Source organism: Perognathus longimembris, chromosome 18 (genome assembly GCF_023159225.1).
Source record: "Perognathus longimembris pacificus isolate PPM17 chromosome 18, ASM2315922v1, whole genome shotgun sequence".
NCBI classification, from domain to species: domain Eukaryota; kingdom Metazoa; phylum Chordata; class Mammalia; order Rodentia; family Heteromyidae; genus Perognathus; species Perognathus longimembris.
The window spans coordinates 15,280,989-15,293,545 of record NC_063178.1 but is presented as its reverse complement, the minus strand read 5'-3'; the positions used below and the strand labels follow the sequence as shown (position 1 = coordinate 15,293,545).

At 43.2% G+C, this 12,557-nt stretch overlaps 1 protein-coding gene across 1 annotated transcript in view; it reads left to right on the top strand.

Annotated features, from left to right (window-relative positions):
- Positions 1-718: 718 nt before the first annotated feature.
- Positions 719-12,557, top strand: part of Itgb1 (integrin subunit beta 1) — a 55,024-nt gene continuing 43,185 nt past the window's right edge. The window contains exon 1 of the mRNA XM_048367415.1: positions 719-868. The gene's annotated coding sequence lies outside the window, so the exon portion shown is untranslated. The remainder of the gene's footprint in view (positions 869-12,557) is intronic.

The window sequence follows — 12,557 nt, the reverse complement described above, 5'->3', positions numbered from 1 at the left end:
TGCCAGCCACGTGTGTGCTGCATTTCTGGGTTTCATTTTGATGTGGTCTAGGGTCGATTTCAAGCCTCTAATCCAAACGTGCCCAACCAATCTCATAATGAATAGTCCCCATTTCTTGTAAATGTTCTTTATACGGCCCTCAAGTCCACCTTACAAAAAAAGAAAAGAGAAAAAGTGAACTCCTTACTTGTCATCCACAAATGGACTTCCACGTAAGTTGATCAAAAGCAGCTCCCCAAGAAACTTGTTTTCCCCCTAAACCTTCCCCATTCCCCACCTTTCCTAAGCCTTCGCCTTTCTCAAACCCAGGACAAGCACAAGATTTATCCGATTTCCTCCCCGAGGGGCGGCGAGGGCCTCGGCCCGGGAAGGCGTGCGTGGTGGGGGACCAGTCCTCTCCACTCGGGGCAAACCTGGCTTCCAGGGCCCACGGCGCCACGGGACGCTCGGGGACCGGAGCCCGCGGGAGCCCGAGGCTGGCGAAGCCGGGAGCCCGGAGCCCGGCCGCCCCGCCCCGCTCCGCCCCGCCCCGCCCCGCGGGCTCCTTTGTCTCAGTCCCGCTCTTCCGCGCGCCCCGCGCCCCGCCTCCCGGCTCCTCCGCGGCGCCCCGGGCGCGGCTGACGCGGCCCGGGAGGAATGCGTTTCCGGAGGGAGAGGGCGGCGGCGGCCGGCTCGGGAGCGGGATCTGCCGCGAGGGGGAGGCGGTGCGCCGGGGCCGTTTCCTGCCGGGAGGCGACTCGGGCAGCCGGGTCTCCTCGTCCCGCCCCGAGGAGGAGGAGCCGCCGCCAGCCGCGCCCGGGGCCCGGAGGCCGCACCAGCCTGCGGAGGGGCCGAGAGCGCGGCGGAGCAGTCGGCGCCGCCGGAGAAGGTAGGGGCGGCCGGGGGCGTCCGCCGGCCGGGCGGGAGGTGGGGTTCGGGGCCCCCGTCCTCGATGGCAGGCGGGGCGGCCGCCCTCCCTCCGCTTCCCTCCGCCGACCCACCGCCCTTCCCGGTGCCGCGGCCTCGGGGCTCAGAGCCCTCGCCGGCCCGGCCCCGGTGGGAGGCTCGCCGGCCTGGGCGCCGTCAGGTCCGGCTGGGTGGCGGGGTCCGCGGCCTGCGCTCCGGGCGGCCCGCGCGGCGGGCAGGCGCGTGCGGAGCCGGCCGAGGGGGCCGCGGCCCGGGGCGGTCCCGGCGGCTCGCAGCCTCGCCCCGCCGCGGCACGGCCGGGCCGAGCCCGGGACCGCCGTCCTGAGCCGGGCGCACGCGAGCCGGGGCCCGGCCGCTGGCAGCCCGAGAAGCAGGCCCGGGGCCGGCTGGTCCCTCCCATCGGCCCCTTTCCTAGGCTTCGACGTAACCGCCCCGGCGGGTGAGAGAGCGGGGTGTAATGCCTTCAGAGTTTTGACCTAACCAGATCTGCGTCTTTGATTCAGAAGCTGACAGTAGGTTGTCAAGTGTTCCCGCAGCTTACACCGTTTACTTTCTCCCCGCCGTCCAGTAGGAACGAGCGCCCGCACGGGGAATCAGCTACGAGGTGTCTGTGCACACGGCGTGCGAGCGGACACCGGACCGTGCGGGGGCCCCGCGCCCGGCGCGCGTGCACACACGCCTCACCTCGGCTTCACTCTGGAGCTGGCTCACTGGAGGTGTAGGAACTTTTTTTTTAAATCCCCGTTTCACAAATGAGGACACTGAGGTGGAAGGATTATAAGTAATTTGCCTGTGGTGGAAGATTTCCTGTGGTCAAGCTAGCTTCAGAGCCCACATTTAAGTAACTTTCCTAATTGCAGTATAGTTTGAAAATTAATTGTGAAGCCGGGCGTGGAAGTGCACAAAAAAGTGTAAAACACTTACTTTACAGTAGATGCTCAGTACTGGCTCATTTTCACCAATTGTTGGCATATGGAAGGATAGTGTATATTTTGGTTGAAGGGTTTTTTTGAGTCGGCATTCCCTTCTGATATTTAAGTGGGCCACTTGGTTATTTTGTTGCTGTTTTCCACCTATAAAAATAAATGCTACTTGAATTTGGATCTCACTTGCTCACTCGCTGTGTGTGTGTGTGTGTGTGTGTGTGTGTGTACTGAGCTTGAATTCAAGAGCTGTGCTGTGTTTGATCTGGGCTTTTTCTGCTCATTGATGACTGTCTGCCTCTTGAGACAAGCCTACAGTTGGGTTTTTTTGGCCGGTCAGTTGGAGATGTTGCTCCTTATTGTGGTTTTCAGATCTCTGACTCCCTTCTTTAACACTTTATAGTCGTTTGTATGTATTAGACAACTTTTAGAGGAAATAGGACTGATGGGACTCCCACTGGTATTTATATTTTAATTTTGGCTCTTTGGTCAGTATTAAATAAATGAAGGTGAAGTGTGAGAGCGGTTAACATCAGTATTTTATTTGGGGAGATCTTATTAGAATGCTAGCTAAAAAGGCTGTTTCAGGGCTGGGAATATGGCTTAGTGGTAAAGTGTTGCCTAGCATGCATGAAGCCCTGGGTTTGATTCCTCACATAAACAGAAAAAGCCAGAAGTGGTGCTGTGGCTCAAGTGGTAAAGTGCTAGGTAGCATTGAGCAAAAGAAGCTTAGGGGCAGTGCCCAGGTCCTGAGTTAAAGCCCCAGGATTGGCAAAAAAAAAAAAAAAAAAAAAAGACTTTAATACTGATGTAAACAGAAAGCAAATAAATTCCATCTTAAAAAATGGAAATTACCCAAGGTCTAACCTATGAAACTGTAACCTCTCCGTACATCACTTTGACAATAAATAAGAAAAAAAATGGTTGGCTTTACACAACTACAATTTAATTATCTGATTTTTTTCCTCTTTTTCTAAGAGTGAAGCTTTACAAAAATCTTAAGACAACTAACTTAGAGTCTTCTGTGTAGCTCAGGGGGCTTTTTAAATACCTCCACACACACACAAAAAGAATGTTTTTCAATCCTTAGCATTCTACACATGAGATGTATGGAATGAAACCATTTTGAAAGAAATCACTGGATTTAGTAATATTGATGTTAATGAAATTAACTTTATCATTTCCTGGTCAACATAATTAAAATCTATCCCAAATTAACATCACTGAGTAAAAATCTAGTTTTTTATTGAAGTTGATGAAGCACCTTAACTCTAAGAGACACTGTCTTCTCCTGACATAGTGTATATCAAGTGTTCGTGAGAGTGCCTGCTGCCTAATGCAGTAGCCTTATTGTCTGGTTTCTGGGGACAAGAATTGTGGTTTCCAGGTGGAGGAGAAGTATTAGTATTTCCCACTAAGACTGTGTGTGTGCCATGCCAGTATACAGAATTGAACCAGGGCCTCGAGCTCTCTCGTGGATTTCTTCTGCACTTATAGCTGGCTCTGTACCAACTTGACCCCCATCTCCAGTCTGGCATGTTGCTGGTTAAGTGGAGATGGAGTCCACAGACTTTCCTGCTTGGGGGCTGGGTTTGAATTAAAATTCCCCTACATCTCACCTTCCTGTGTAGCTAGGATTACAGGGCTGAGCCACAGGCACCAGCCCTGCTTATATATCCTTTTTAAGTGAACTGCCTTGCTCTTAACTATGCTGCTCTGGTGAGCTAAAATAAACATGTTGTAACTGGTAAGAACTTCTGAGTCCTGAGAATTTAAATTTAAATTTCTGATGTGTAACAAGCCAAATTTATCTGTGAAGATTCATTGTGGGTGTATTCCAGAGGACTGTATTGTGTAAATATGTGAAAATCTGTATTACTAAGTTAGTAGTATTATTCATCCTGACTTTGGTTATGTTTTGTTGCAATGTTGAAAGGGGAGAGAAGGTAGGAAGAGAGTAAGATAGTCCTCTGCGCTGACAGTAGCAGGATCTATAGTTGCCGGTTATATATAGCCACCAAGGTCAGAGTAGGGGTGCTCCATAAAACTCAATACCTGCAGTTTCAGAGTAGTTCAGTAGCTAACTAAAAACTATATATCTCACTTGTTTGGATTCATATATAAACAGTGTCAAGTTATACTTCATCTATCTCTCACTTGTTTAAAAATGACCTTTTACTGATTTAGGTTTTATTTCTAAAATAATGTGGGTTTTTCAGAAGTCAAGTGACTTTAAAGTTTATCTTTGGTTTGTGGCTTTAAAAGATAAGGTTAAATATTTTTGGTATTATGCTTGGTGTACACACACCAGGAAATGTGTATGAGAAAGGAACAGCATCAGATACGCATAAACATGTATATGTAAACATTCATATATATATATATATGTGTGTGTGTATTCTCACACACTCTTCCTACTCACAGGGCCACATTCAGTATACAGGCCACCAAAACTCAGGTATCTGACACCAAGGTGGTGGGGGGTGTAAAACATAGTTTACACTGCTTTGTGATAGTTGTTTTTAGATACACCACAGTAGGAATTTGATTGTAGTAAAAGGTTCTTGATTAGGAGGTCTTGCCACTGAATTTCAGTGTGGCTTTTGTCAAAACTCACTCGACTTGGTTTTCAGATCTACCCTGTAAAGTGGTCTCTATCTTTCCCTCATTCTGTCATTTGATGACTTGAGAGATAGCCACTGTTTGATGTAGGTACTCTTTCTATCATGAGTAACCACAGAAGCCAGAATAGTGTCCCCAGTACCAATCAGTAAGATCTTGCCTTGTGGTCTGGATGTAGCTCACCTGTACCTTACATTTTAATCTATCAGTATTATTACTTGCCTAAAAAGTCAAGACGTTGGCATAGACTTTGATCTTGAGTCTATTGTCTAATTGGCACAAGTTGTGTTTACCTCAGGAAAATGTATAAGAAATGCTAAAGAAAATCCTACACAATGTACTGGTGATACTCCTTAATAGTTTTTGAGAAAAAGGACAATGAGCATTATATGTTTCCTTAGCAGGTATTATAGCTCACTGGAGTGCTAAGGGGAATATTTACATTTAAGTCAGGTATGTACTATTTGAAGTCTGGAAGGCTCATTTCAGTATATGTGTTCATTGAATATATATATATATATATGCACACACACATTGAATTATAGTATTTCCATTGCATCCAGTATTTTATGGCTGCTGTATGGTTTATTTTCTATTTTGATTTTCTGAAGAGTAGCAGTTCTAGAGTAGGGGTTCTATTTGGTTATTGGGATGGCAGAGGTTTACAGCACATTTAGTATTTCATTTAGAAAATGTAACAAAATTATAGTAGGGAGCAAGTTACACTTATTAGGAAGAATGGCTTACAAAAGATTGCAGTTTCTAGTTGTAGCTCAGTGGTAGAACCTTAGAAGTCTGTGCTTAGCACGCTGGAGGCTCTCTCTGGGCTTAGTCCCTGGGACAGGTGTTTGTGTGTGCATGTGTGCATGCCTCACACACCTCAAATGAGGGACCACTTGTTAAACACTCAGGTTCTTATTCTAGAAGTGCATGACCAGCGAATCGCTTGGTGTTAAAATATGAAAATCCCGTCATCAGGTAAATTGTGAATTGTAGATCCCAGTAAAAGTAATGGTTTCTGAGAACCTTTATGTCTTAATGTCATATTTTATCCTTCCAACTAAATGAGAGGCCATTTCCAGTTTACTGATAGAAATGCAGTGGTTTATCCCGTGTTTAATATGGTTTTAAAATGTTATCTATGAAGGTGAGGGGCAGAGAGAAGAGAGTCAGGATGGTAGTCAAATTAGTCAGAATCTGAAATAATGTATTTCTAAAGTGTGGGTATAATTATTCACTCCTTAGGAGTGAGTGGATACTTTCTCTACTTGTGAGTTAATCTCCAGCCTGGTTTTTGGATCATTATAGCCATCTAGCTTTTCTTTTTAAATTTAATTGTATTAGTCAAGGTGATGTGCAGAGGAATTAGTTACATGTGTAAGGCAGTGAGTAGTACATTTCTTGTTGAACTTGTTACCCCCCTCATTTTTCTCCTTCCCACTTTCCTTCCCCTCACACCTAGTTTTTCTAAATTTGAGGCGTGTGATGAATTCTATGTATTTTCTTGTATTTTTTAGATAAAAAAATTTCACTGACATTCTTTTTTTTTTTTTTTTTTTACCCTGTTGGTATTTTTCCTAGGTGTTGCTTTGCACACATGGGAGCTTATATGTTCTTTATCTTTTCCCTTGTAGTAAGTAGTACACTGGTCAGTGATGAAAGGATTTCTCTATTTTAGTCTCACTTTTCTGGGGGTTGGGGGTAGAGTATTCTTTAGTGATAAATTTAACTTCATCCTGTTATTATGTAACTTTCTTAAAGTATCTAAGCTGAGTTGTAAACTGTTTCCAAATTTCAAAGTGTTTCCTAAGCCTATAGCTTTGGATCAGAGAAGTCTGTTGTTGGGGTTTAGTAGCCTCAGGCTAATATTATCTTGTGTTTACTTTCCTCTGCAGGCTGGTTGTTGTTGTGTTCTTTCTAGGTAAGTGCAGTCAGTTTGGTTAGGTGGTTTTCTAGTTCCCTGTATCCCTCTGAGTGTGTTTGGAGGGGGAAGGGAGGAGGCTAAGGGAAGGAGGTGATTGAAATTAGCTGTTAGATACATTTTCACCTTGGGTTAGCTTTTTTTCCCTGTACCTTTTTATAGTTTTCCTTCTCCTTTCTGCTAATTTTTAAAAATCATTCCATCTTGCTTGTTATTTGGGTCATCAATACTCCCTGGTCACCACTACTACACCTCTTCCTTCAGGTAGAAGGAAAAAAATGTTGAGTTTTCATTTTTCTTCCTGGAAGGTAAAGGTATCCTGCTCTATGTGGCTTGATGCCTGCATCTCCCCTTCAGTGTCATGGATCTCAGCACAGTCTCCTTCTCCCATTCCTCTTCTCTCCTTGTATTACTCTTTGTGGGGGACATGTTGATCATGGAGACTTCAGTTTCACGTTTTCTTTTTCTGGAATACGCTGATTTTTTTAAATAGTAAAATCTCTTATTGGCCTACTCATTTTTTCCTTTGAAATTCATATACAAGAAATGCTAATTGAAGAGATTTGGGACAGATTCAACTTTACTACATTTTTGGGAGTCAGTGTTACTCTTTAATGTATGTATCAGAATCTCCTGTCATCAAGACAAAAATATTTTAAGATGTTGTGACAGAGAAAATGAAGTATTTGAGTGATGAGAATGTTTAGTCTTTCATATAGAAACCTAATTGAAAACCTGGGGCCCAGGGGCTGGGGATATAGCCTAGTGGCAAGAGTGCCTGCCTCGGATACACGAGGCCCTAGGTTCGATTCCCCAGCACCACATATACAGAAAACGGCCAGAAGCGGCGCTGTGGCTCAAGTGGCGGAGTGCTAGCCTTGAGCGGGAAGAAGCCAGGGACAGTGCTCAGGCCCTGAGTCCAAGGCCCAGGACTGGCCAAAAAAAAAAAAAAAAAACCTGGGGCCTTGAACACAATTGTCACTTACATGTCTTGCATGTGGTAAGTATGCCGTAAATATTTGTTTACTCAAGGCTAGTGCTCTACCACTTTGAGCCATAGCTCCACTTCCTGCAGTAAATATTTGTTAACTTGAACTTAATAAATGTACTCTTGCCCAAAGACCTTGTAGGAAAAACCAAGCAACTTTGGGGTGGCTCACACTTCTAATCCTTGCTACCTAAAAGGATGAGTAACTCTAACGTTGGCAGTTCCAGGGCAGTCTGGGCAGACAAATCTGCAAGACTCTTATCTCTAACTAACCAGCAAAAAACTAAAACTAGAGTTGTGGCTCAAGTGAGAGAGAGCCACCATTGAGTGCAAGCCGTCCTACCCCCTAAGTACATATACCCTGTCCCCCAAATTTTTTTTATTTGTTGGTCATGGGGCTTGAACTCAGGGCCTGGGTTCTGTCCCTGAGCTCTTTCATTCAAGGCTAGCACTTTACTACTTTGAGCCACAGCACCACTTCTGATTTTCTGAGAGTTAATTGGAGTCTCATAGACTTTCCTGCCCAGGCTGGCTTTGAACCACAATCCCCATGTCTCAGCCTCCTGAGTAGCTAGGATTATAGGCATGAGCCACTGGCATCCAGCTGCAAAAATTGTTTTCTAGAAAGAAATGTGGTAGATACTTCTTATGTGAATTGAATTGGAGGTACCATTTTAAAGCTGATTTAAGTTACTGTTTTTTAAAAAAGTAATTGGTTTTCTAAATGTGTAATTGGCTTCTAGAAAGATAGTATAGATTGAGAGCATCCATGATCTGAACCATTATATATATATATATATGTATATACATATATATATTTTTTTCAAAAGCCTTTAATGTGGAGTGTCCATGTGCTGTCATCAGTTGAGCCATCTTGCACTTGGCCTCATGGGTCACAGTCATTTACAGATGCACTCTCATCACTTCAAAATACATAACCTTTTGTTCATGTGTATTTGTGAATGTTTAGATATGTGTTCCATGCCAAAGTTACCTCATTATATATGTGTATATATTCTAAAATTTAAAAATCTAAAGCAAGTATGCTCTCAAGTAAAGAGTAAAGATTACTCTTTACATCATAAGTTTTTGGAGTTTTCATCTGTAAATGCAAAAGGAAATGCCACATGGGTTGTTTGTAACCTTGTTTAAAAATATAACAATTATGTGTATTTGAAAGTTTGGACAGGATATAACACCATACTTAATATTTACGAGTAAAGATGAGTTTACTGTGTTCAAACAACTGCAATTTTTGACCATGAGAAAGTGCAAATGCACTTGAGTTATTATCAACTAAAATGATATTATTTTTCTCAGAATGAATTATGAATCCTTCGATAAAATGTAAAAATGGTCTTAATGTGAAATATTTTTGTAGGAATAAGCTACAAATCTTGTGTCTCTACTTATACACCATGACAACATAACTTGTTGATAAAATATGCCAGAGTAACAGCTTTTTGGCTTCTATGCACTCTGAATGCCTAATAACTAAACCCAGAGGGTTATAAGCCTTTTCTATTTCAGTACTGTGAGGCAATACTAACATTAGATGTGTGTTATTCCTTTAAAAGTAGTGTAGGCCTTCAGACTTAAGTAGACGTTCAAAATTAGTTCTTCAGGCACAAAGTCAGATCATAGCTTCTGAGTTCAGTTGCCACGTTATACTTGCTTACACTTGATAACTTCTTTTTTCTTCTTGTTCAATTATTTGACTTCTCCTTAGTTTTCCTCAGCTGTAAAATATCATTTCTTACCAGAGTCTTTGGAGGATACCTCCTCCTCCTCCCCCTCCCCCTCCCCTTCCCCCTCCCCCTCCTCCTCCTCCTCCCCCTCCCCCCTCCCCCCTCCCCCTCCCCCCATCATCATTAGTGTGCTGGTACTGAGGTTTGAACTCAGGAGCTTGCATTCTTTCTTGGCTTTTTTTTCTTTACAACTTGAGCCACATCTCCACTTTTGACCTTTTGCTGATTAATTGGAGGTAAGAGTCGCCATACACTTTTCTGCCTTGGCTGGCTTCCAACCTTGATCCTCAGATGTCAGTCTCCTGAGTAGCTAGGATTAGACATGAGCCACCAGCACCCATCTAAGATGTTATTATTTTTGTCTTTATAATGACTCAGTGGTATTGAAATAAAAGTCTAATTTCCCCTCAGGGCCTCATACCTCTAAGTAAAGCACTGTACCACTAAGCCATATCCTCAACCCCAAAGGTTTTCTTTTTTGCCCTTTCATATAGTACATGAAATGACTTTTTGTTGTAAATTCTCTTAAGTCATCAAAATTCAGTGTAGTGTAGCATTCTTGTCTCGATCTTCTACATGCTCATCTGACCTTCTCAGGGAATGAGTAGGTTTTTCTTTTTTCAGTGGTCCACAGCGAGGCAGTCCTTGAATGAAATTAAGCTAGTAATTTTGTTTGAAACCTAACATTGAACTTTTTGATTCAAGCCCCTACTAGTGAAGTGTCTGTTCATGGGGGTTTCCCTCTCTTAGTCTCTTTGAAATTTGCTTCCCCTTGACCTAAGATTTAGTCCTTCCTTATTTCTGTTCTCATTAGCTATGTTATCCACCACCCAACACGATTGTGGTTTTGTTTTATTTTGTTTTGTTTTCCTTTTGAGGTGATCTAGGTACTTTTACTAATGTGATGCGGAACAGTAATATTTTGCTGTTCTATTATTATGGACAAATTACTGGGATCTTAATTATTAGCAAGCACATTAAATAACCAGTGTAATAGAGAGGAAAAAGATGTTGGAGGTAGTTACATGGAGAACAGGGTTACAAACATGCTTTTATAAGTTAGAGTATCCAGTGTGTGCTGGGTCCTCAGCTTTGCTGTATAATCATGGCTTCCTTCCTGTCCCCTAACCCTGCCTCTGACTTCCTATGTCAGAAGGAACTGTCTGTCAGGCACACATAAGCTCTTCCAGCTTTCCTACTCCCAGCTCTGCTATAGAGAAGAGTGGCTGCCCCAGATGTAGGAAATACATCCATGTCTTCCCTCCTTCCTCCAGGGAGGCCTAGCTCCCTTCCATTTTCATTTGTCTTCCTCTCGGTGTATTCACTCACCTGTTTAAGACTGCTGTCAGCTCTTCTTTCTTCCTGTATGTGAGTGTTTTGGTGTCAGTCCTGGGGTTTGAACTCAGGGCCTAAGTGCTGTCACTGAGTTTTGTTGTTCATTCTACCACTGGAGCCACACCTCCACTTCTGGCTTTTTGCTGGTTAATTGGAGAGAAGAGTTTCAAGGAATTTCCTGCCCAAGCTGGCATCTAACTACAATCTCAGCTTCCCGAGTAGCTAGGATTACAGGTGCGAGCCACTAGTGCCTGGCTACTTGTTGAATATTCTTTTTCTTCACAATTTTATTTGCTTTCATAATTTCAGTTACCACCTAGATAATGTCATTTTTGAAATCCAGACCAATGGGTCTTCTCCTGTGGTGGACGTCTCTCCTAGACTTGCTAAGCAGGCATTTTACATTTCTAACATGAAGCATATGTATCACCATTCCATCTTAGGACTCTTTTGGAGAACCCTAGGAATGACACACACTCCAGCACACACTAGTCAAGTGGCCTCCTGAGTTATATCCCCCCACCCTGTGGTTATTCTAGATGTTTTTTCCCACCCTTCCTCATCCAAGCACGTATATAAGGCCAGGTACCTAACCCCCAATCACTCACAAGTTTGTTGTCTTTATTTATTTATTTTTGTAATTTATTTATTAATTAAACAAAATTTTTTGACAAGGTGTTGTGCACAAGGGGTACAGTTACATAGTAGGGCAGTGTGTACATTTCTTGTGATATCTTAAACCCTGGTTTTCTTTCCCTTCCCTAGGTCAGGTAGACATATATATATATATATATATATATATATATATATATAAAATGTACCAAGAACATATACAGTAGCCACGTGGCCTACACCAAAGAAAATATGCCTAGGGGTTTAAATGTAATGTCGACAATAGACAATATGTTGACAGTAGTCTTATATGAACGTACATACATAGCTTTTGAGCTATTGTGATCCACTGAGAGGTCTATTTTTGACCTTTATATGTTGAGTAGTTGTTTGGTTTTAGTTATATAATGTAGGGTCGCTGACCCAAACCTGTGGGAAATACCATTTGACAAGAAGTTTTTGGTTTCACAGACCTGGTCTCTAGTCTCCCCCTCCCCCCACCTTAACAGTCATATACCTTAACAGTCATATATCAAGGAGATCATGCCCCTTTGTTTTCTGTGTTCTAGGCTTGTCTCGCTCAACATTACTTGTTCAAGTTCTGACCATTTCCCTGCGAATACAAATATTTCACCATTTAAGTTTGTCGTCTTTGAATTGGCATGGGTGCTGACATGTCACTTGTCACCCCCTCTCCCCCTTGTTACAGGATTTGAGCTCAGAGCTTCAGTTGGTGCTCTACCACTTGAGCCATTCCTCTAGCCTGAGTTTTGCTGGGTTTTGTACATGGGAATTTCATAGATTTTTCTGCATAGGTTACCTTTAAACTGCAAACCCCTGGATCCTGGCCTTCTGAGCAGCCTGGATTATAGGCATGAGCACTGGAGCTTGGTGATTGCTTACCCCCACTTCCTTTCCTTTCCTTTCCTTTCCTTTCCTTTCCTTTCCTTTCCTTTCCTTTCCTTTCCTTTCCTTTCCTTTCCCTTCCTTTCCTCTCTCCCTCCCTCCCTTCCTCCCTCCCTCCCTCCCTCCTTCCCTCCCTCTCCTCCTTCCTTCTCTTTTTCTTCTTTACCTCCCGCCTTCCCCCTTCCTTACTTTCTTCTCTCTTTTTTTGAGATAGTCTTGTCCAGGCTGACTTGGAATGAATGATCTACCCAAGTGTGATGATTAGAGATTATCATTTTTGTAGTAAATTCCATGTTTGTCTTCTAAGCTCTCATCTTCCCCTCTTATTTTTATTTTATTTTTGCTAATGCTCTACCATTTGAGCCACAGCACCATGTCAGCTTTTTCTGAGGAGTTTATTGGAGATCAGAGTCTCATGGTCTTTTCTGCCTGGGCTGGCTTTGAACCATAGTCCTCAGGTCTCAGTCTTCTGAGTAGTTAGGATTACAGGTGTGAGCCATTGGCACCCCGCTCTATTAAATTTCTTATTATGTGCGTGTGCCATCTTACTATCCTGACCCAATTTTCCTTAAAATTCCTTCCTTAAAATTTACAGG